The sequence below is a fragment of the Amblyomma maculatum genome, chromosome 1 (assembly GCF_055883805.1).
Source record: "Amblyomma maculatum isolate TAMU_Amacu chromosome 1, ASM5588380v1, whole genome shotgun sequence".
In the NCBI taxonomy this organism is placed as follows: Eukaryota; Metazoa; Arthropoda; class Arachnida; order Ixodida; family Ixodidae; genus Amblyomma; species Amblyomma maculatum.
Window position 1 is genome coordinate 122150540 of NC_139344.1, and position 5214 is coordinate 122155753.

The following is a 5214-nucleotide window of genomic DNA, read 5'->3' on the forward strand; positions in this document are numbered from 1 at the left end:
ATAGCAGCAGTTTGTTGTAATACCCGCGCAACATTCTGATTCATTACTGTTTTAAATTAAGACAAGCGCTGCGTCTTTGTGTGCCATCTTCTTTTGTCTTCTATTCACATTGGGCTGCTACCGACTTACCCAGCTTTTGACCTCTCTCCTTTAATTACAGTGCAACTATAGTCGGGGATATTCGCCGATGCTCATTTTCCATGCCTTTTTCCACAACGCGACAAATACTCGTTGCCGTCCTGTTTTATCTTTCAGGGAATCAGTGGAGAGAAAATCATGGTTTCATGCGGCCGGCCCTTGTCACACTAACTTCAGGCTCGCTAATAATTCGGCAGCAAATTAGGGAGCAAGGCCACCAAACGTCTGAGAGATTTTGTGGATGAAGGCAAGACGTTTTACACTTGCCGATGCGGTAATTCTGAATAAAGACCTGCAAGCAACCAATTATTAGCAACGTTTTCAGATTGCAACTTAGCCGATGTCCTGCGGTTCTCCAAGACAATATAATGCTGAATAAAGGCACATCATGGTTCCATCCATGCCCTTATTCGAAAGCTAAAGTAATTATGAACCTAGAAATTTCACACACGAAAAGTTATAACTAGATGTGTGACTTCTTGGATTTGACTCTTTTGAACAAATTGATGGACTCTTGTCAGTGCTTATTTTTAACCGGAGGTTTGAGCTTCTTTCGGCGTATTTCCCGTGCCTGAATCACCGTTTTTTTTTTTTTTTTTCGGCGATACAACGAGGTACATTCGAGCCCTATAACTATCGAACTCGGATATTTCTAACTAGTGGCTGTATAAATTACACTCATTATTCCCTAGAGAACACAGTGTAAAAGTATGAGAAAGTCATGCTGCATATCGAAGAGATATTTCTCCGGCTTTCGATATACTGAACTGTGTCCTGCGTCTCTGCAAATGGCGCTGTACCTAACGGCTTTCTGCGTTCTTTCCGCGCGCGAAGACGGGTCAGCCAAACAGCATTTTTACCTTGGTGGCAACCCTAGCGCTGCAAAACCATGGGAAAAAGTGATTATCGGGTGTGCTTGAAGAATGTCTCCGGTCTCTTAATTCTATTTAGTTTTCCACGCCTGAGCGCTGTCGTGCGGTGAAGTCAGCTTACGTAATAAAGCCTAAAGGCCGCCCTCGCCTGGCGCGGTTCACTCCTCAAGTCGTCGCACAAAACTACTGTGTCGTAATTTTAGGACATTTGTTAGGGTCTCGGAATTGTTCAGTGAGCTTGTCATATAAGCCATCAGGTCAATGAGAGATGCGTTACAAATTAACGGCAATAAAACAAAGGCGGTACTTTTTAGAGCAAACAATTACCAATATATATATACCTGTGACATTCCTCTAAACCTTGACGATAGCATAATAGAGGTTACACAGACAGTCAAAACACTAGTCAAGTATTGTGTGTGTGTGTGTGTGTGTGTGTGTGTGTGTGTGTGTGTGTGTGTGTGTGTGTGTGTGTGTGTGTGTGTGTGTGTGTGTGTGTGTGTGTGTGTGTGTGTGTGTGTGTGTGTGTGTGTGTGTGTGTGTGTGTGTGTGTGTGTGTGTGTGTGTGTGTGTGTGTGTGTGTGTGTGTGTGTGTGTGTGTGTGTGTGTGTGCGTGTGTGTGTGTGTGTGTGTGTGTGTGTGTACGTGCGTGCGTGCGTGCGTGCGTTCTCTGGGACTGTCACATATAACACCTGTAAATCAAACTTGCCCGTGGGGTAGGTATTTTGCGGAGATTTCAGCGTATGTTGCCGACTAAAACTAAGCTGCAATATATGGTTTTGTTTGGTTTGTGGGGTTTATCGTCCCAAAGCGACTGAGGCTATGAGAGACGCCGTAGTGGAGGACTCCGGAAATTTCGACCACCTGGGGTTCTTTAACATGCACTGACATCGCACAGCACACGGGCACCTTGCTTTTCGCCTCCATGGAAAAGCTTGCAATATATCATGACCTGTTTCAGACGAACATTTTCTACTGCTACCTAATATGGGAAAGTACTAAATTGACCAATATTAACAAAACTATTACTTCTCCAGAAAAATGCATTAAGAGCCATGGCAACTGTTTCATATTTATCGTCCTCAGCACCATTATTTTCTCGAAACCGTGTCCTAAATGTTTGTAGGTTGTATGAATATCGATTATTAACAGCTTATAGGAATCAAATTCGCCATAACGTTAATTTACTTACCTGCATATCTAACCTTAGAGAAAGCCCCGCACCTCACCTAACACGCCATTATGAGTATTGGTATATGCCGCGATCACGAACCAACTATGACCTTCAAGCTCTAATATATAGGCCACCCTCTGCTTTGAATGAGTTTGGTTTCACCAGGAAAGCAGCATCATTCATATGCCCAAAGACACTGTTTTAAACGTTTCTGTAGTATTTGCGTCATTTTCGTTCTCGTTGCCTGCTGTTTAACTTGTTTTTATGTTGTTTTTTTATTTTGTTTTGTCAACCTTCAGAAATGCAAAAAAAAAAAAAAATCCGAGACGCATCTGTTTTTGCATACTTGATACTGTTAAACAGCCTTTCCGTTTCTCGGATCCATGTTGTTATTGTTGCTTTATTAATATGGTTACTAATATTCAATGTCACTGCTGAGCACCGCACTGCCGAACACACCAAGGTGATGGTGAGCATCGTCAACGTCAAGCCGCCGTCACGTGGCCTTTTCTCCCTTCACCGCAAACATGCACACGGCACAATGTTTGGAATAAAATTGTATCGTATTGTATTGTATTTCTAGCAAGGACCTCTAGTTATAGTCAGCTACTAGTCTGTCAAATATTTTCAGGTCGAGCACAGAAGTTAGTTTCTTAGAGCTACTAGATACCATATGATGTGTGGACAACTAGTTGAGCATCAAACAAAGTAATAGTCAGCAAGTTTAGTTTCAACTATATAGCGAATTTGTCGGCTAGATTCTGAACACCAACGAAAGCAGGATCAACGCAGGGCGCGACAAGCTTTCCGACCAAGAATTCTTCATGAGTCGCTTGTTCATTGCCACACTCCAAGCCCTATATTGAAAAGGCTGTCGAGATAATCTACAATCAATCCTGCAGTGGGACGCAGCAGGTCAATATTAAGGCGAAAGCCTTTAATGGCTCGTGCTGTCGTGGCCAAAATGTGTCCCTCTTTTGTGGCGGTCTGATTGGCCGAGGCGGGATGACGTCATAGAGATCTCAACCAATCACAGAGCACCACTAAAGTATGCGCGAATGCGTGCCTTAGATGGCCAATCAATGATCGATTATTAATAATTACCAATTGATACATAAATACATAATTAATTAGCTAACTAATTAAAGAAAATTAAGTACCTACTTAGTTACTAACTAAATATTTAACTAGTTAATTCCTTATTTACTAATTAGTGCCTGTTGCGTAGCAGAATGCGGCACTCAGGCTTTCGCCTTTCACCACTTTAGTCGCTAAAGTCCCTCGTAATTATTTATGTCGCCTATGATATACACGTGCTCTTCAAGCGATATGGATGATAATGCTCTGAAATGTTCAGCGCCTGACGCTCAAGAAAGATAACGACGACAACCGTACAACGCTCGCTCCGACGCTCGTGCGTGTGCAAAAACAAGCTACGACTGCTGCGACGGATCGCTGGACGTTCTGTGCATTGTTCGCGGCGTAGCGCCCTCTACAAGCTTCCTTATTACAACGTTATAGGTGAAGCTGCCAATTGGTTACTTTTTAAAAGCTGCAATCCTTACTACTTTCCTGATCAGACGTGCGTACCAGAAAGTTTGGTAGCCTGGCAGTGAATACTGTGGAAGATTTTCAGAAGAAATGTTAATTTCTCTGAGTATAAAAACGTCGAGTGTTGGGCGAAATGATGAAGTAGTGACACAAAAGTTATTCCAATGATTACGAAAGCTGCTAATATTTGCACGCGCAACCGTAAACCTGTCAGTGGAGGCATCAGAAAAAAAAAAAAAAAAAACATATTCACATCCGCGAAATCTGCATTTGCTACATTCGATGCCAACCCTGGTGATCCCATCTATGTCCGAATACTTTCCCACCCGAATGAAAGGTGTTTCATTGGCCTTCCTTGCTAGAACTTTCCCGTTTCTAGTCCGTACAAAACTTCTAGCCTTTTGTAGTTTTGTTTGGCGCGGGCCAAACGGAAGAGCTAGCGGGTCATTCGCGTCAGGTTTTCGTTTATGCACAGTCGAGGAAAGACTTCAGGTTCTGTAGGGCCAGGGAGAAGTGTCCGAGCGCGCAACCATTTCGCTTTCCCTATAGTGTATTTTACACTTGAATAAGGATACGCGAGGTAAAGCTAGATACATCTGTCCTGGGTAGGCAAACGATGTGTCTTGCAGATTCAGCTTCCTGGAAGTTCAGTAACTTCAGTCGTCCGGCAAGGCCGTACAAGAATGTCATCAAGTCTGCGTTCGTTTTGAGAGACAGACCATGAATTTCAAAATTACGTCTGTCATACTGTTCAAGTTGGTTAAGTTGGACTGTCGTTATGTCCAGGATTTAAGCTTGCCGGCCAACTGTGCTAGAAAGTGTTTCTACTTGCGTGCGTGCGTAGCTGGGACACCTCCGCCTTATTAGCGATCATGGTACAGATCACAATTCGTACTTTTACGGGAGGAAAGCAATAGAGGCTCGAATATCAGTGACAGTGCGAGCCATCCTTTCAAATGTTTCTTTGAAAGATAACAGTTTCTCAACCTCCACCATGAGCGCCCCAACGGTTTTGGTTATTTAGTCCAATTTAGCTGTTACATTCAAGAACTGAGGACCGAGTGAGCTAAGACTGGAATCTTAACTCATGCAGGTCTGACATGTCCAAGTTTCACGCTTAACATTGGACACTTTATTGCACGCATTTTTTTTTTTTTTTGTAATATAGCTGGATAGTTTTACCTATGTGATCGTTTCCTTTGCAATCCAAACAAACAAAAAACTTGCCTTTATACCGGCTTGTCGCAAGCTGAGCATAAAGACATGGCAGTACAGTCAGTGACAAAAGGGCCGGAAAAATTGCACGTACTAACGTCAGTTTACATAATTCACCTGTCAAGAAGGAAGCAGGGCTTTAGTGACACCGACCGGTCTTGTCGCTGAATCCCCGATTTATTAACCGTTCAGCGACACTGTTTAGAACCGGCACTCCAGGTGGTAACGGCGGATACTTATAGCCACTGCTAAAGCTGTATATCG